At 34.0% G+C, this 20,747-nt stretch overlaps 1 protein-coding gene across 2 annotated transcripts in view; it reads right to left on the bottom strand.

Moving 5' to 3' along the window:
* Positions 1–20,747, bottom strand: part of MGAT4C (MGAT4 family member C) — an 801,801-nt gene that overhangs the window by 58,315 nt on the left and 722,739 nt on the right. For both annotated transcript variants that reach the window (XM_053584423.1, XM_053584424.1), the window contains one exon: positions 14,745–14,794. The gene's annotated coding sequence lies outside the window, so the exon portion shown is untranslated. The remainder of the gene's footprint in view (positions 1–14,744; positions 14,795–20,747) is intronic.

Here is a 20,747-nt window from a genome sequence, read left to right as displayed (position 1 = left end):
CAACTTAGGCCATAAAATTGTATATCATAGAGCATGAATAAGAAATAATTGCAGGTTGACTAGATGTGGTAATTCAGATATAAGAAGGAAAATGTCATTAACTATAACCTACTCCTGGTGAAACTGAAACAGTCATTTCCATAATTAAGTGGTCAAATGGGAATCCATAAGCATATGTGGCCTGGAGATATTTATAGCAATTATATAATTTACATTAAAAATTCATTTAAATGTCTGAATCCTATTTATGCAATTAAAACAATTTCCAATACATAAATTTGTATTTTTAATTATCAGATTCTTAAGCTTATTATTAATCATAGTTACATTAAAAGCGCTCCGAAAAAGTTGAATCATTTGGTTAACCTCATGTGGAAACAGAATCAAAACTTTCTTTCCTTCCTGGTACAGATTTCTCAAAATAGATTATCAAGAGTATGGGGGCAAGACATGATTGCAAGAGAGACTTTACCTAACAATTGCAATCAGTGTAACCTGGCTTATTGTACCCTCAATGAATCCCCAACAATAAAAAAAAAGAAGTAAATGAATTTTCAAATAGACATACTAACCTAGATTACCAAGTCCTTAAACATAATTTTTATCCCAAACTTTCATTCCCTCATGATAAGGATTACTTTATTGATTAGGAAGTTAGGACCTTGAGTGAATAATGAAAATCTATAATGAAAACTCATTCTTTAAAGAAATTAATAATTCAAACAGTGAAAATCAATGTTTCTATGTTCAATGTTGTAATCTATTTTGCATTATTTCCCATGTGTAAATGAAACATCACTGATTCATGACATTATGTAGACAATCAATTAAAATGAAAGAATTATATAAAAAGCATTTTTCTGAGGCTAACATTTAGTAGTCTCATACTAAAATACTTATATTTCTATATTTGATAGCTGGAGATGTTGTTAGAGAATTAAACAGTTTGCAAATTTATCCATCACTAAGAAATTGATAGAACAATATTTCTATATTTTGTTTTAAATATTATGTAATTTATGAAAAAACAGACCATTAATAAAAGCTAAGAAAAAGCTCTAGGATTCTGAAGTTTAGAGGAAACTTAAAAGTAGACACTGTCCTACTAGACTTTCTGTATGCATTATCTATTTTAATCGTCCTGTGATTCTAATAAGTACATATTATCTTATCTTATCAATTGTTTTCTCAGGGAAAAAGAGTGAGGTTTTAGGGTATTTTTTATGAAGTTGTTTAGGGTCTTATTACTGTTGTGGTTCAAATGAAAGAGGTATGTGACTTTATGGATAGTAGTCTTAGACCTATGGTCTGATGTCTTTTTTCAGATAGTGAAATTAATTTGTTATCAACTTAATGCTTGAGGTTCCTGACACACACACACACACACACACACACACACACACACACACACACACACATGTTTTTACCCTACCAAACTGTTCTACACTAGTCAATGAGCAAGGATGAATTTGGAAGAAGAATACTACTTATAAACTGTAGATACATTCTATAATTGTGATGGCATATGTATGTCACTAGTCTTGAATTCTTATATATTTTTTCTAATCTTAAACTAAAAACAAGTTGCATTCATAATGAGTAGAATCAAAAATAAGAATAATTTTACATTTTTTTTAATTGCACAGCATGTGACAATGTATACAAAATGAAAGCAGTTAAATATCTTCCTCCACTCCCCATACATGGCGCTCCTATTGCTCTTAACCGTTTCTGTCTTAATTTCTCAACATATTTTCTATACACACTTTATAAACAGACTTATTTTAAAATAACACATAAAAATTCAATCATTCTGTGGGTATTTTTCTGTGTTTGTCTTAATACATATATTAGGTTATTAAGCATGGAATTTCTAATTTCCTTAAGTACTATGTTTGACAGCTGATCCCTCTGACATCTCACGTTAACATTTCTTGTTTTTTATTTTTTTTTTATTATTAAGGTACATCTTCATTATTTGAAACACATTTTTTGGCTTGTGATTATCTTGCAATTTTTTTTTTTTTTTTTTGTAGAGGAATTTTTGTGAAACCATGGATAACTATACCTAAATAATTCATGATATTTCTTATTATGAGTTCCATTTTGGAACCATTGCAGCTCTGACAGCTCAAAATATCAACATAGTGTTTGGGAAGGATGTGGCTAATGAACACACAGCATGTCAATGGCTTGAGAAGTTCCATTCTGGTGATTTTGATCTTGACAATTACCTAGAGATCCTAAGACCAAGGTGGAGCTGTAAGCTGTAGTTGATGTGAATCCATGTCAACATACACGTAAATTAGCAACAAGGTTTGATGTTACTATTCCAAGACTATTGGACAGTTTCAAACAAATCAGCAAGGCAAAGAAGCTGGACAGATGAGCTCCACATGAATTAAATGAGTGTCAGAATCGACATCATCTCAAAGAGCTCTTTTCTTTGATGTCACAACATGAAGTTGAACCCATTTCTATATATATTGTTAATGTGTGATGAAAAATGGATTCTTATTGAGAATCACAAGTGTTCAGCACATGCTTGGAAAAAGCTGAAGTAGCAAAACTCAGTCCCAAACTTAGCATTCATCAACAAACAACAACAGAAAAAATCTAATGTGTCTGCATGGGGGTCCAGTGCTGGTGTTATCCACTACAGCTTCAATGAAACCTGGTCCATCATTTATAGTGCATGTCTACGACAACCACATAGATAAAATGATGAGGATGCTTGTGACTAAGCAGCTGAGATTGGTCAATAGAGACAGGCCAATTCTCTGCAAGACAGCGTTCCACCATGTGTCCCACAAACAACACAGCTCCAACTACAGAGGCTGGACTTGGAAACTCTGTCATCTACCATATTCACCAGACCTTGCCCCAACTCACTACCACTTCTTCCAGGTTTTGGACCACTTCTTGTAGGCAAAAATATTTAATTCCCAGCAAGCTATGCAGAAAACACCTTTTGGCATTTCATCACCAATTACTCTCTAGTCTTCTTTACTTCCAGTAAAGCCACCCTTAAGATGGCAGAACCGTGTCAATGGTTGAAGTGCACACTTTGCTTAATTGTTCTGCTTCTTGTTTGAGATATAACAAACTAAGCTTTTGCTATGAAGTTGGACATTATGACCTAATATATCTTGGAAATTTTTCCATGTCAGCACAAATAAGAACACTAATTCTTTTAAGTTGATAATTTAAATTTCTACTTAGAACATGTATCTATTTAATGTTCTCCCTATAAATGTGCATGTAAGTCAGTTCCAAATATTTTTTACTATAAAAATGCTACAGTTAAAATTCTCGGCTGGGTGCTCATGCCTGTAATCCTAGCATTTGGGGAGCCTGAAGCAAAAGGATCACTTGAGGCTCGGAGTTGGAGACTAGTTTGAGCAACATACAGAGACTCTCCATCTCAATGAAAAATAGATCAGCAAGGACTGGTGGTATAGGCTTGTATCATAGCTGACTTGAAGGCTAAGACAGGAGGTTTGCTGGAACCCAGGAGTTTCAGCTTACACTGAGTTCTGATGAGCCCCTGAGCTCTAGCTGGGTCAACAGAATCAGATGCTATCTCAGACAAAACAAAATAAACTAAAGAAAATTTTTAAAAAGTTCATACATCTTTGTGCAAAAAAATTCTTGCAATATAACTTTGTGCATAAGTTTTGGATATCATCCTACAAGTGAAATTGCTGGGTCAAAGAGTAATCATATTTATGATACTGCCAATTCTCTTTAATCTTGTAACATGTTCTTGTGCATTGGATGTAACATTATTATAAGTTGTTTAGTGTTTGCTGCCAGCATCTCCAGTGATCTCCCCCAAGAAATTTAAGCGTATCTGAGATATTGCTGTTGACAACTTAGTTAAGTAAGCTTTCTTACCTCTTTCAGTCTGTGTGTTTATAATTCCTCCAGAGTCCAGAGCATTACTAAAAAGCATTCTTTTTAATTAAAATAGCAATAATGAAATGAATCAATGTGTGTGGTGCCATTAACTAAGTGGAAGGTAATTCTCAGAGAAAATATGCATGGGAAGAAGGAATAGTGATGGCTGGTGGGTGGGTGGACAGGCAGGAGGGCCCTGTTAGGGTGGTGGTGGGTATGAGGAAAGAAAAAAATAAGAATATATACCTTCTTCACTCTGCATCGCATTTCTAAAATCATTATTCAACAATTTTCAGTATATTATCAATGAACATCACCACATTCTTATAATAATAGTAACAAACAGCTATAAATGTACCATTATTAGGAAACCTTGAGGAAATAAAGGATTTATCACAATGATACTACACCTGACTTCATAAGCAAATTGAACAGACAGCCTCATAACGGAAGCAGGAAAGGCTGTAGGGAGACCTGAGAGGGAAGTATACTCCTAGATTTTTTCCTAGCTATTGGCTTTTCTGATACTAAGCATTATAAAAACTTTTGCTGTATCCCAGGTATCCTCAAAAGCAATGGCTTTGATAAAGTTGAAATATCCTAGAATGAAGTATTATTTAAAAATAGTTGGAAATTTTTATTTTCTTATTTCAAAGGCCCATCAACTCAGAAACTTTAAAAAAATAATTTATGTCCTTATTTAAAAAATTAAAATTTAGAAAACTATTGGTTTCTCATTCATCCTTCATAGGCTACCTAATATTTATTTATTTATTTGATATTGAGTCTGTAACTGTTGCCCTGGGTAAAGTGCTGTGGTGTCACAGTGCACAGCAATCTCAAGCTTTTGCGTTTTAGCAATCCTCTTGCTTCAGCCTCCCAACTAGCTGGGACTAGGTGCCACAACAATGCCTAGCTAGTTTTTCTATTTTTAGTAGAGATGGCGGGTCTTGGTCTTGCTAAGACTGTTCTCAAACTCATGAGCTCAAGGGATCCTCCCACTTTGGCCTCCCAAAACGCTAGGATTACAGGCATGAGCCCCTATGCTGGGCACTACTCTAAAATTTAAGATTTACTTACATCAATTAGTATAGTATAATATATTATAATTCTTGCATATGCAACAGAATGTAAAAATGTATTTTAATATATGTATGATATTTATGATATTCATATGTTCAGAGCCATTAACATAAAATATAGGTTAATTACACACACACACACATTTTAACTGTTTTTTATCTGATTAGGTATTGTGATCCTATTCAAATATTCTGGTATTTGAAACTATCTCTTTTCATTATTAGTCATATTCTGAATTTATGTGAATACATGTAACACTGAAGTATGTTAAGCATAATATATTATTTCACAGTTTGTAAAATATTTCAAAATCTTTCCCTGCCACATGGCCATCGGTATACTTTTTACTATAATTTTCCAGAAAGCTGACTATGCTAAAGTTCACTTTGCTAACTCATCTTTAAAATGATGATGGTCTATAATTCCTAGAAAAGTGCTATAATATGTACACTAATTTTTTTATCACCAACATTATACATAGTAATCACTTATAGTCACAATAATATTGGATTTTATATGCTCATTAATCTGAGATAAATTTAAGTTTTTCAGCCTTTGAAAGCCAGTGCATTTACTGAGGAAAACATAAAACACCCTTGTTAAAACTGTTCCATCAACAGCTGTTCTCTAGAGAATATCTTGAATCATTTTGATCCCTCTGCCACACTCCTCTGGATAGTCTTTCTTTTCTTTTCTTTTTTTGAGACAGAGTGTCACTATGTCACCCTTGGTAGAGTGTCGTGGTGTCACAGCTCACAGCAACCTCAAACTCTTGGGCTTAAGTGATTCTCTTGCTTCAGCCTCCCACGTAGCTGGGACTACAGGTGCCCGCCACAACACCCTGCTATTTTTTTTTTATTGTTGTTGTTGTAGCTGTCATTGTTGTTTGGCAGGCCCAGGCTGGATTTGAACCTGCCAACTCTAGTGTATGTGGCTGGTGCCCTAGCCACTGAACTACAGGCGCTGAGCCTGGATAGTTTTTCTTAAAACAAATCTGACTATGTCACTCGCAAAGGTGAAACAAACCATGACTCCATCTGCTGACAGCAAAAATTTCAAAATCTTTTGCATTGTCATTAAAAGCTCCTGTTACCTTCCCTCGCCCTAGTAATGGAAAGTGTTCTAGCCCCAATACCATGCTGTGTATCTGCTCAAATACTCCAAACTCTTATCTCAGAAGCACAAGTGATGCTCCCACTGTAAGATACTGCCTGATGTGACCTTCACTATAGGTGGACATGAACCGTACTTTATTGGGGTCAAGAGTGTAACTTGAGACTTGTGCACCATATCACCTTTAAAAGTGTCTTACGCTTACTTTTCTACAGAACTTTTTTTTCCTCATAGTCTACTGCTTACAGACAAAAAATGAAAACCCAGAGAGGTAGCTCAGAGATTATTGCTCATGGTTTTGAATAGATATTTAATTTATTAATTTACTATTTGAGAACAGAGACAAAATAACTTCTTTAATCACAATTACAGAAATCTTTAGTAGAACCTCAAAGAAAATTTTTTCTTATAATAAGGACTATTTTGCTATTCTGTTTGCTATGTCCTATGTAGAAATCCGGTGAGGTTTTGATACAAGTGCCTGGAGATTTTGGAGTTTGGGAACAGAAGTAGCCTGTTTAAACAAAAGCTCTGAGGAAGAAAACAAGTGGGGGAAATCTTTATCATAACTAGGGAATGATCTAGTACCTTTCATTACATATTCTCATTTATTCATATTTTTATTCTACATGTAATATTTGTACCCTTTTTATTGTTTAATCATTCAAACTTGTGTACTAAACACTGATTGTATCCTCCATTTTCCAATTCCTGTCTGCGGTATTTAACATTGGGATGGACATCTGACTGAAATTCACAGAAGACCTCAAATGACTGAACTGATGAAGACAGAAGACTGCTTGATGCCCTTCTGGTGGGCAGTGGTCTGAACGTTAAAATCAGATCATCTCAATGAACACACAAGTGGAACACTGAGCTATTGGCATGAACCAGGCATTATGTGAAAAACTTTATATACCATAACTCTCATATTCAGAATAAATTTGTGATAGGAGCCATTATAATCATTTAATTTTACACATGTGCAGGCAAGGTTGCTTAGATTAAATTATTTTCTTAAACATATACAAATGGTATGTGATAGAGGTAGGATTTAAACTCAGGAAGCTGATTTTAGGGACCACACTCTAAATCATAGCACAATCTTCCTTTTTTGTGGGTTGAAAGAAGTTTCTTGTTTATTCAGCATAGAATGGGATACCTCCAACCGGTTTTATCTCACACATTTTGAGATTAAAGATTAATTTGGAAAGGACAAAGAAATTAAAATGAGAAAATTAAATCCATAAATTAGTCCCTAAATACAGAGCCACAGATAAATGATTAAAAGTGGACATTTGACAATTTGGATTATAGACTAAACACTTTATATGAGGATATGCCTTTTGAAACCAAATTATGCAAATGAAAAAAACTAAAAAATAAGGTGTATAATTTATTTAGGATTATCTTAATTTTTATGGAAGTAAGTACAACCTTATAATGTTTATAAATGCAGGTGATCAATTGGATAAACAAAAATCAAAGTTCTAGAAGTAACTTGGACTGTTTCTCACTGCCAGAGAATTTAAAAATCATTGGTAAAACAAGTTTGAATAATGCAGTTTCGCTATATTATTTTTCTCTGTAGAAATAGCTTTGTTTAAATGAAAAAAGTAGTTTCTGCTGTACAGCATAATCACTTTTCAATAATCATTCTCTGGTTTTGAAATTTGAATGGAAAATGGTCATGTTATCTACATCAGAGGTCTCTCCTTAAAAGACCTAATCAAGACATATTCACTTGTTTTGAATACAGCCAAATTTTAATATCAGAAGTTATTTTTTGAATCATATAGTTGACCAGTTTTATTCTGATAAGATTATTACATGAGAATAAAAATAATTTGGTTTTTATTTGTCTATTTCCCTATTTACTTCATTACATTTTTTCCCTTTTCATCTCTTAATTTGTTACATCTTTGTGCCTATTATGTACCTGTGTAAATCATTAAGACACAAATATGAATATAATATCTCTACGCAAGAAGTGCAAAGTCTCTTATTAAAGAGTCTTTTCAATTCTAATTATCAACTCATACTCTGTTTAATAATTATCTCTGTTTATCAGAGCCATAATTAGAAAGGAAGGACAATTAATACTGCTCCTACCCAGGGGAACCTGCAGTATTAATTTGACAAACAAGTCAAGGTTTGACTGCACCTGTCTGCGAGGAAATTGAGTCAAATAATATTAAAGATGAGAAGCTAAAGGAATAGATCATAATCTTAAATTAAAAATTAGTCATAATGTTACAGATAGAATTTTCTGCAAAATACACATTAGCCATTTTCCATAACAACGCTCTTGAGCCCATGTTCAGCTCAGCATGTCCCAGCATTCTGCTGGTGGTTGGAGAGAGATACAAACATAATTGAAACAGAATTGTTTCTGATTACAGCAAACCATTATAGATGCCAATTTTCTGATCCCACCATCTTTACGTGGACATATAGACATCTGTGTCTCAGAGTGTTGTAGGCCAAATTCACATTCTGTCCCTCTCCCCAACTCCGTTTTGGGTCATCTTCAATCTGCTTTCTTGTTTAGGCTAATAACAGTTCAATGCCTTTGCACTTCTGCTTGAGCATCAGTCTTAGCTCTTTCACTTGCTCCTCGCTCAGCCCCAGATGCAGCATGCCAGTTCTAGCTCAGAAATGTCTCTGGCATTTTTCTTCTTCTTCTTTTTAAATCAATTACTTCCCCCCTTCTGGAATGTAATTCCCTTGAGAGAAAAGACTTAATTCTTGCTGCCATTGTTCTCTGAAGTAGCCCACTTCTTAGAAGAGTTCCTGACACAAAAAGTCTTTAAGAAATGTTTTAAATAAATAGATTCATTTTTCTATTTCTAACCTAGAATAAAAATGTTTAACATTTTTTGAAGGTTTAAAATTTCTTAGATACAGGGACAACTGCTTTCGAAAAAATTCGTATTAAATGTTCAAAACAATTCTAGAATAGATCAACTTAACAAGGTTGCTCGGTCTCAGAAGCCCAATTTATGACTAATATACTTTTCTTCGAACTAGATCATCTTTTGCCCACATTTGTCGCAAAAAGGTTTTAATTAATGTCTGTACCCCAAATCACTGATTTTTTCAGTTCCTTGTCCAAGCTGTCATTAGCGCTTTCTGTTAAAATCTTATCTATTATTATTATTGTTATTAATTATTATTATTTTTTGAGACAGAGTCTCACTATGTCACCGTTGGTAGAGTGCCATGGCATCACAGCTCACAGCAACCTTAAACTCGTGAGCTTAAGAGATTCTTCTGCCTCAGTCTCCCAAGCAGCTGGGACCACAGGAACCCGCCACAATGCCCGGCTATTTTTTTGTTGCAGTTGTCATTGTTGCCTAGTTGGCCCTGGCTGGGTTCAAACCCGCCAGCCTGGGTGTATGTGGCCAGCGCCTTACCTATTGAGCCACGGGCATTGCCCTACAAGAAAACTTTTGATAATTTGTGCCTTTTTGTCATTCCATGTTAGATGTTAACAACTTGGTTCTAGCCTGTATTTCCAGTCTATTTTTTAGGGATTTGATTTCACAAATTAATACTATAGCTAATGGAACCTAAATTCAATTCTATTCCCAAATTATGCTGTTTACCTCATCATGTGTGCCTTTGTTTCCCTTATTTTCTGTGCCTGGAATTTCTTTCCCCTTGGCTGCTTATTAAAATTCTGTTTATCCACAAAGACAACTCCAAATATCGTCTCCTTTCTGCACCTGCTTTAGAGAGATAATGAGGAAGCTGGAATGATCTGGATTTGTATCCTACGGTAGATTTTCTTCTTACTGGCTATATGATTTTAGGCATAATATTAAACCGTGGCTTCTTAACTTTAAAATTGACACATTAACACCTGAATTCAAGGGTTATTTCTTCCATTAAATGAGATAAAGTAACTAGAACTTGGCAGACACCAAAAATTACATCAGTTCAATTTCTTATTCTGACATCAGCTGAATAAACTGCTCTCATTTACTCCCATTTAGTTCAAATTTCTATTTCAGATGATATAAAAAGGATATACTATTTTTAGCATTTCCAAATCTACTTACATGCCAGCCACCAACTAGACCATTAATAAATAAACTATTGAACTTATTGATGAAATCTAAGTCAAAATCATATGCAATAAAAGCATATTATACCTTCTTAACATAAATGTAATTCATGTGGGGCGGCGCCTGTGGCTCAGCAGGTAGGGCACCGGCCCCATATGCCGAGGGTGGAGGGTTCAAACCCAGCCTCGGCCAAACTGCAACAAAAAAATAGCCGGGCGTTGTGGCGGGCGCCTGTAGTCCCAGCTGCTTGGGAGGCTGAGTCAAGAGAATCACCTAAGCCCAAGGATTTGGAGGTTGCTGTGAGCTGTGTGACGCCACGGCACTCTACCGAGGGTGATAAGGTGAGACTCTGTCTCTACAAAAAAAAAAAAAAAATGTAATTCATGTGGATTATTTTTATCATTCTTTATTACTAGAAATGTGATTATATAAGCTTCAAACTACTTTTATATCAATAGTATGTATTGTTATATTAGTAGGTTGAATATCTCTTATCTAAAATGCTTGGGACAAGAAATATTTTGGATTTTTTACTTTTTCAGATTTTGAAGTTTTACTTAGCTGTAAAATTCAGCATCACTAATCTGACATCCAGAATTTGAAATGCTGCAATGAATATTTCCTTTTTGCATTATGTTGGCATTTAAAATGTTTCCAATTTTGGCGTATTTTGGATATTGCATCTTCAGATTAGTAATATTCAATCTGCACTACACATTTCTATTTGTTTAGCATTAAGGTCAAACAAATGACTCAATAGATTAAAAATGTTCATCATCCCTGTCAGGCCTTGTTATAGTTTAAGGAAAATTGATATGTCAATATCAGGTCAAAAAAAAAGACAGAGTTGAAAAGTAGGGTGAGCCTTGGGAAAGAAAGCCCTATTAAAACTCGGAGTATAACTAGTTCAAACATAGACCTGCTATGGCTTATGAGAACAACTGAAATAGACAGATTGCTGATCCAGTGCTGATTTTATTATGATTTTTGAACTCTCTCTCTCTCTCTCTCTCTATATATATATATATATATATATTTCTATTACTAATATGTATATGTACTATACACATATATACATAGAAACTACTTTTGAACTACTTGGACAGAGAAGATCTGGCCTGCCTACTAAAAACCCAGCATTGTGGAATCTTTTAACAACATAAAAATTCAAACTTCTCCTTCGGCTTAATTCCTTAATCACAATTTCTGCTCTTGAAAAGTGTCAGCAACGTGGGTCTCAAAAGGAATGTAGGGAGGAGAACCTGCTTAATCATTTCTTGGACATTATAAATTAATTCTTTTTAGATTTATCTTTTAAGTGAAGAGGGAGTCTTCACTTAAATTTAGTACTGTCTACTTTAATATTGTGGCTCATAGGTACATCAGCGATGACACTTTATTTACACCTAATGAGGAACTTTACAGAATAGATGTATTCCAATTAGATTCTAGCTCAGAGTTTTCTGTTTATTCATTGATGAATGTCTGTAGCTCATTAACTTTAAGAAGAACTGTGACAGTATAATGATTACAGAATGAACGTATCTAGGGGTTCATTTTAATTGCATATGACTATTTGGATGGACAGTATACAAACAACTATTTAATGATAATCACCAACTTCCTTAATTTCAAGTAGTAATTGACTTTGGCAAATGTTTGTTGTGCCTATTAAAAAGTGCACAAATACATCAAGTTTTTTTCCCTATGTTTCAAATGTCACCTACATGAAAATAACTTGTAAAGGAAAGAAGAAAAGAGATGACCAGAGGTGTAAATAACACAACAAAAGCGACTTGAAATTTAAATAATTTGTTGAAGTCATACGACTGTTAAGTAACAAAAGAAAAACTTATATGTAGGTTTGTACATGTTAAAATCTTATGCCAAATGCTTATTTCCTGTGCATAATTGGCATGATGCTTGCATCTGTAGAAATGATACTGAAGTTGAAATAAATATGATGGTGGGATTAAACAGATTACAGTCGTTGCTAGAAATCTTCCCTTAATGGCCATACAGGAGATGAAGCCTGTAATATGATTTAATATTAATGAGCATAAAAATATTGCAGACTTAATCACCTAGGTTAAAGCTCGATAAGTGAAAAAGTTCACTGGTATCAAAGACCAATAAAAATAGCAATCAAAAATAAAACAATACTGAGTAAGTTCACTGATACAAAGAACTTGTCAAGATACACATTGGGCATAAAGCATTAGTTTGGCCTTGTTTTGAACTTTAATTTCCTTTTTATTAAATGGCCTTTTTGTTCTTTGGGTATATTCCAGCTTCAGGATTGTTGACCAAATTGTAGGTCTGCTTTAAGTTCTTTGAAATGTCACTATATAATTTTCCACGGAGTCTGTACTGGTTGGCAGTTCTAGCAAAAGTGTGTATGAGTTCCTTTCTCTCCACATCCATGCAAGCATCTGCTGTTTAGAGAATTTTTCTTTTTATTTATTTTTTATTTTTGCAGTTTTTGGCCGGGGCTGGGTTTGAACCTGCCACCTCTGGCATATGGGGCCGGTGCCCTACCCCTTTGAGCCACAGGCACCGCCCCTGAGACTTTTTAATAACAACCATTCTCAGTGGAGTTTGGTAATTCCTCACCTGTATGCGAATGTTTATAGCAGCAAAATTCACAATCGCAGTGATGTGAAAATAACTCAGGGCTCACCAAAGCATGAATGGATTAATGAAATGTAGTATATACAAACTGTGGAGTACTCTTCAGCCATAAAAACAACATAGTGATCTGCTACCTTTTGTGACAACCTAGATGAAATGAAAGGTCAGTTATTGAAGAGGGTCAAAGAAGAAAAATAACACTATTTACACTGTCTGCAAAATGTAAACAATCTTTACAAATTAGTACTTTTAGCATCTTTGGGAATCGAAGCCCTAGTCCTTTGAGCCACATTCAAGAAATGAAAGTCATTCTTAGCCTTTTTATTTAAGAAGTGAAAAATGGGCTTTCTTTTTTTCTTTCATCTAGTATATTGTATCTGTATAAGCAGGGTAAATTTTATGATGGAGGAATAAAAACAAAATTATGTATACACACACATGTACATACTTTATAAGAATTTCTGATCCATCGTGAAAGAAAAAAAAATCTACAAAGACCAATATTAAAGTAAAATCAGGAACCCTGAGAGGTAAGTAATCAGCAAAAGCCAGCTTTTAGTGTGAGAATTCCTACCCAACTGTAGAACACTGTAGGTTCCCCTTTAACTCTGTGGGTAACACAGAGCAGGAGAAAAATGTGATGGGCTACCCATCCTAGAAAGTATAATAGAAGACACCCACACTCCTCACAAAATGAAAAATAAATCTCGTGAGAGACAAAGTCTGTAAAGAAATTCAGTCCTTATTGCTTCCTGGAGAAAAACAAAAACAAAACTAAGAATGAAAAATAAAAATTAATCCTATTTAAGACCTGAAATGTGAATTAATTCATGCTATTTCTTAACACAAAAATAATAAAAAATTAAAAAGAGAATAATTTAAAATGATTTACAAATGTAGATTAAATCCGAGAACTGAACATAGATTCAAAGAGTTCAGAAGAAATGAAATGATACGGAAAATAATTAAGAGACGTAGAAAATGCAGAAACATGGAAGAAGTTACATGTTAAAACATTCTCTCTCAGGTTCAGGAAGGCACCAAATCTAAAGTGGGAAATGTACAATACACACAGTCCTGTCATAATAAGTATCAGAATGTCCAGGTTCAAATGAAGCAAGGAGAAATAGCAAATTAGCTACACTGATTTAACAATCAGACAATTTACTTTCCAGTAATAAATGAAAGCCAGAAAACAATAGAATAAAATCTTCAGTGGTGCAAGAAAAAATTGCTAATCATCTAGACTCAAAGCTCATGAAAATTATTTTTTAAGGTTGAAAACAAAATGCAAATACTCTCAAACAATGAAAAATAGACAAGTCCTTAGGAAAGGAAATTCTAAGAATATACTTCTGGTAGATAAATAAGATGCAGGGTCTTATAAGGAAGAAATGGTGGGTGGTAGTAAATATTTGAGTAAATCAACTGACTTATAATACAATAATTTCTAACTCTTGGAATGAATATTGAACAACATTACTCATCACATTAACACAAGAGTCCAGAGGGTTCATGAAAATTAAATTGGTCTAATGTATTTTAGGAGAAAATTTAAAATATTAACATCTGTGTATGTGTTTATATGCCTGTAGATGTGGCGTGAACTCTCTGGGAGATGCCTTACTTGTATTAGTTTTATTGGAAGATTTTCCTTTTGTCCTATGACTTGCTTAGGACAAGACTTTTAGACTTGTTTCTAAAAAAAAATATCAAGTTACATGATTGTACTCAGAAATGCCCAAATAACATCTTCTACAGTATTGGTGAAAGTCACAGTATTGAACAAAGGCAACTGTTCTCATACATAAAACCTATGAGAAAATACCCTCTGTTTAGGCATGTGTAGCTACTCCAAGACATTTTTCCTTATGAGATATTTTAAATAATGTATTAAAAATATTTGAAGTCCTTCAGAATACTACTATGAATGATATCCCATCTCACCTTAAAAAAGAAGTTGTCATAATCTCTCCTGCACAGAAACTGCTGCTACCCTAGAAAAAAAGAAAGTTCAATATTACTAATGCAATCCTTTGTTTCATTATTGATAAAAATAAAGTAAAAAGTATTCTAGATAGTTTGCTATTTTCAGTCAAATTGCATTATGTTCATATTTATTAAATGTTTCCAAACTGATAAAAAATATAGGTTGTATATTTTAACATAGAATATTTCTTTGTATTCAGTGAATTGTTCACTGAAAGTCAAATTAAATGTTTCAATTATGTATCATGTAATATAATGTAAAGATTCATACATATAATTCTCTTTTAATGTAATCATCTGTTTTGTCTGTGCTACTAAATAAAATACATATATTTCATAATATTCCATTTATGCATAGAATTATTATTCTTAAGAAAGTAAGTTTAGTGCATAGCCTAGTTTGTTACATTATTCATTCTATTGATTTTCCATCATATACAAACGGTTACAACATTTAAGTCATTGTTACTGCTACGTTATGAATTCTTTGCTACTGAATATTTGCCAGACTATGTTAACAAGGGTATTCAGAAGAAAACTGCATAATACAAAAGATATTTGAAGAAAATTCTCTAAAGATAACATGGCTTTAAAACCATGTGTATTTTCTTAAGTATCTATAGTTTGAGGAAATACATGTAGTTATTTTGCATTACTTTTCCCTATTTTACTTAAAAATGCTATTTATAGTTTTAAAAAGTTGATGCTACTCTAGCTATTTAGGTAATCTCTCAGTAGAAACAACCCAGTATTCTGAAGTATAACGCTGTGTAAACATTTATTCTTTTATGTATGTATTTATTGACTATTATTATTCTTTTTTCAGGCAAAGTCTCATTCTGCTTCCCAGGCTAGAGTAACATGATTATTTCACAGCAACCTCAAAGTCCTGCTATCCTCCTGCCTCACCCTCCCAAGAAGCGGAAACTACAGGCAACAGCCACAACATGCAGGTAATTTTTCTCATTTTACTTGAGAGAGGGTCTTGCTTTTGCTAAGGCGGGTCTCAAACTCCCAAGTTCAATGGATCCTCCTACCTTGGCCTCCCAGAGTGCTGGAATTACAGATGTGAGCGACCACCACACTCACCTATTCTTTTATACAACAATCAGTTGTGGACATTTATATGCCCTTGAGGCACAGATGTCCCCCAGCCCCATCTGCCCCAGCTCTCCTGACATCTCCACCAGAGCATTTCTCACCTCTACTTAAATTTGCCTTGGTCAGCTTCTCTGGGCAACAATATCCTCACTGGGATTTCGTATTTTTCCTCTATGCTTTTCTTCTGTAGCTTCTACAGCAAAAATAGGTGGAAGTGGAGATTGATGTTTTAAAATACTACTGTAGTACTTTTGGGGGGATTCTCATTTCAGTGAAACTTATTCTTCAATATGGAGCTATTATTATTACAGCTGATTTGTCGTATCTCAGAGCAGAAAGTCTAAGACTTACAAACAGACTTAATCACCAGGTAGGGGTAGAAAGGAGAGAGGACCTCAGGGGGTCCATCCCAAGAAATATGCTATGCAGAAGGCAACAGCAGCAACCGATTGAATTTCAGGCAAGCATTTGGTATTTTGTCACAACAGAGCATTTGTTTTATGGACTGCATGTTTTCAGTCTTACAGATGGAACTCATCAATGAACAGAGTCCAAACACACAGAGGTTGTCATCAGATGATCAGGTAATCTGGAAAAAAACTGCATTGGGTTTGAGACTATCATGACATCTTTCAAGAGCAGATGCTTGTAATGGATTTATGTTTTTCCACTTATTAGTAAAGTGACCTTAAATATAGTTCAAGATAAATTTTAACAACATATCTGTCTGTATTTTTACAATGAGTTCATGAATTTTACAAAATATTGATTAACCAAAGGAAATTTGCTGACTTATTCCTATGTGGATATTTTCAATTAGAAACTTGAACACACTCTAGTCAAAGGACCTTAGGACCCCACTATTAGTTCATGAAGATTATTTCTGACGGATTATATCTCATGCATATCATGTCCCTGAGAAGAGATATATGTTAAACCAAATATCCAATGAAATAAACAGTAATTAATCAAAGATAAAATCATCTGATTACATTAAATCATATTTTTATAAATATTTTGATATCAAAGGACAAAATAATTATAAGAATGTATCCTACTTAAGTGGATAGAAGAAGAGTATGAATGAAAAAGAAAGTTTGGTTTTTCTGTTTATTTAGCAAATGCGGTGGACATCTTCAATGGGACCAAAAATTCTAAGTAGAAATGATTTTGATGTTTTTGCCTTCATTTTGAGGGGATTATCTCCTTTTCGAAGCATTTTTTACAAACATGGTTTAGTGTTATATATTTTTACTCTTTAGTGTAATTAAAATAATTTGGGTCAGGTGGTGCCTGTGGCTCAAGGAGTAGGGTGCCGGTCCCATATGCTGGAGGTGGTGGGTTCAAACCCAGTCCCGGCCAAAAACCACAAAAAAAATATAATAATAATAATTTGGGTCATACCACAAATAATTATGTTAGCTAAAATATTTTAAAGAATTTTTAAAATAATTGAAAGATATTTCATATACAATTTTTATAACTTGGCTACTGGAATTATTTTAATAGTTTCAACAAATTTCCAATATTCAAATAAATGGTGAATAATTAAATATATAATACATAAATACATGTTTATAAATAGATATGATACAATACAATTAATCAGGGTGCCAGAATAAGACAATTTTAAGCTTCTACCATCTTTAGGTTTTATAAATATATATAAAATGAAACTACATATTTAAAAAATTTCAAATTAATGGTAATTGAGTACACAATCTACTGAGATATTAACCTAAAAATCAGTGTTGATTTATAATAGTTAAGGAAAAGGTTGCAAAATAACAAAATATGAACAAGTGAAAGTAAAGTTCTTCACTATTATAATAGATTTGGAATACTCATTCAACACAGATCTAATTTTTGGATAAATTAACCACTTCAGTCATATAAATGTCAGCCATTGCTCTAGTGTATGTTAAATTATATAATAAGAAATGTGTACTTCCTGCATTATTCCAAGCCAATTTCCCTTATGAGTACATGAACAGCTTCAAAAATCAAATCAGGCACACTACATCACTCAGCAAAATTTATGTCAGATAAGGAACACAAAACATGAAAGAAAATGAAAGACAGAAAGATTACCTTTCCCAAAAATCTTTGCTCATTCGAATCTTTAATCATGCATTCCTTTCCCTCATAACATTCTTGATGGAAATCTTATACAGAAAAAAAAAAATGGGTTAACTGACTGTGCTTCACTGTTAAGAGGAACCTATGGTCAGGGACATATCTAATTCCCAGAGCTTTCATTATTAATATTTTATGAGTCTCACTGATCTGTCCCATCTGGAAGAAAAATTTATCTTTCATTTGCGCAAGCAGTCCAGCCGAGTAATAGATTTCATCTCTATAAGCTGAGTTGTGAAATGCAGACAGCAGCAAAGGTCTGAGGAGGCAAAGTGTTCACTTTATTTCTTTTTACTGGAGTCTGGCTCACTTTCCTGGAGCTGCAGAGTCAGCCAAGCAAAGGGAAGGATCTTGGCAGAACCATGAGTGGCAGTTCCTTACCAGCGTGCTTTAGCTTCACATGTGAATGACCATGTGTTTAAACTGACACATAAATGAGATGATTAGCTACAGTTACTTTTGTTAAAAGGAATTTTGACCAGAGTATTGGAAAACCATTAGTTCAGTCTTTAAATTTTTCTTCAGTATAGATGAGATAACTGAAAAGGCAGCATGTTTGGCCCCTTGGTTCACCAGGGCTCACCTTAGCTGAAGTAAAAATTCTTCTTCTTTTTTGGGGGGAGGGGGTTTAAACAACTCATATTTATTTATCAGAGTTACAGAAGCTAAAAGCCCAAGACCAAAGCGTCCCTGAAACTCTCCTTTCATTTGTTCAAGCAGTGCCCGCCAGTAATAGATTTCATCTCTATAAGCTGAATTGTGAAATGAGAGGTTTCTCCTGAAACCTCCCTGCCTGCCTTGCTATGGCCACCTTCATATGGTCCCCTCACCTGGTCTTCATTCTCTGCCAAAGTAAGAATTTTTGTATAAGCTCATCTATTCCATTGGAGCTAGCATCCCACAGGCAGTATTCACACATAGAGAAACAAAATGGAGAAAGTGTTCTAGGACCCTCCCCACTTTCAAAGTCAGAAAAATTGTGAAAAGATCTTTAATATTGGTCTGGATAACAATTATTTACATATGACCTCCAAAATCATAGGCAACAAAAGCCTATGTGAAATTACATACAAAAGTGAAAATTACATTAAATTAAAAAGCGTCTGCTCAAGAAAGAAAACGGCCAATAAAATGAACAGATAATCTATGGAATAATAGAAAACAGTTGTAAGCTATATATTCAATAACAGCTTAATATCCTAAATATATGAGGTACTCAAATAATTAATTAGTGAAGAATCAAATAACCCAGTTTGAAAATGGGCAAAGGATCTCAGTAGACATTTCTCAAATGAAGACATACCACCGGCCAACAGGTACATGAAGAGATGCTCGGTGTCACTAACGAACAGAGAAATTAAAACTAAAACCACAACAGGCTGTCACCTGACCCCTGTTAGAACGTTTATTATCAAAAAGATAAAAATCATGGCAAGTATTGGAGAGGATATAAAGAAAATAGAATAAGTCATCGCTTTTACCCCAAAATATTTTTTAGGATTATTGTTAGAATGCACTAGTAGACACTGATAAAAATGGAAAATGCACAAATTTTATCATTTTTCATGATAAATTTGAAAAATAATAAAATGTGCGCTTTTTTTTTTGTTTTCAGACAGAGCCTCGAGCTGTCGCCCTGGGTAGAATGCCGTGCATCACAGCTCACAGCAACCTCAAACTCATGGGAATTCTCTTGCCTCAGCCTCCCAAGTAGCTGGGACTACAGGCACCCACCACAACGCCCGGCTAGTTTTTGGTTGCAGCCGTCATTATTGCCTGGCGGACCTGGAAACCTCCAGCTCAGGTGTATGTGGCTGGCGCCTTAGCTTTTTGAGCCTCAGGCACCGAGCCAAATTTGTGCATTTTTATCATTTTTATTGGTGACTACTAGTGTATTCGCTGATAAAATTAATACACTGGTACTGTAGGGTAGGAATGTAAATTATTAGTCACTATGGAGAACAATTCCTAAAACATATAAAAAATAGAACTACTAAGTATATATCCATATAATGTGAAATCAGTATGTCAAAAGATATCTGCATTTCTATTTTTATTACAACATTATTCAGAATAACCAAAAAATGGAGTCAGACTAAGCGTTCAGCAATGGAAGAGTAAAAAAAAAAAAAAAAATGTGGGGGCCCTGGCATCCATACAGCAAAGCAAAGCTGGGCACAGAAAGGTAAATATCATATGTTTTCACTCATGTGGTAGGTCAAAAAGTCAAACTCATAGAAGTAGAGGAGAAGAGAATGGGGGTTACTAGGGACTGGAGTGGAAGTGAGGAATTAGATGTTTGTCCAAGGACACAAAACTTCAGTTATATATGAGAACAAGTTCTGGAGATCCATTGCGCAGCTAAGACATGAACCTTTGGGGTAATGTATCTGAATATTAGCTCATTGTAGCCATTCCACAATGTATTTATACTTTAAAGCATCATTTGTGCATGTTAAATTTATCCAAATGTTATCTATCAATTTAAAATAAAAATTTAATTAATTAAAAGAGGAAATAAAATTATAACATTAAGCACAGCAAAAGCCAAAAACAGTGGATTTCTGTTTGCCAGGTCTGCCTAGTCCATAGATGCACCAGTGTAGTGTGGTTCTCTCATTGGGATAAAATGGAAATTTCTAAAGAGGTAAATTTATCGCATAAACAGAAAACAAAAAATCCTGTATTTTTTTTTTAATTTCAGAATATTGCAGGTATAGACAC

Source organism: Nycticebus coucang, chromosome 3, assembly GCF_027406575.1.
Source record: "Nycticebus coucang isolate mNycCou1 chromosome 3, mNycCou1.pri, whole genome shotgun sequence".
Classification (NCBI taxonomy): Eukaryota; Metazoa; Chordata; class Mammalia; order Primates; family Lorisidae; genus Nycticebus; species Nycticebus coucang.
The sequence above is the reverse complement of the archived record's forward strand: the minus strand, read 5'-3'. Positions and strand labels throughout refer to the sequence as shown.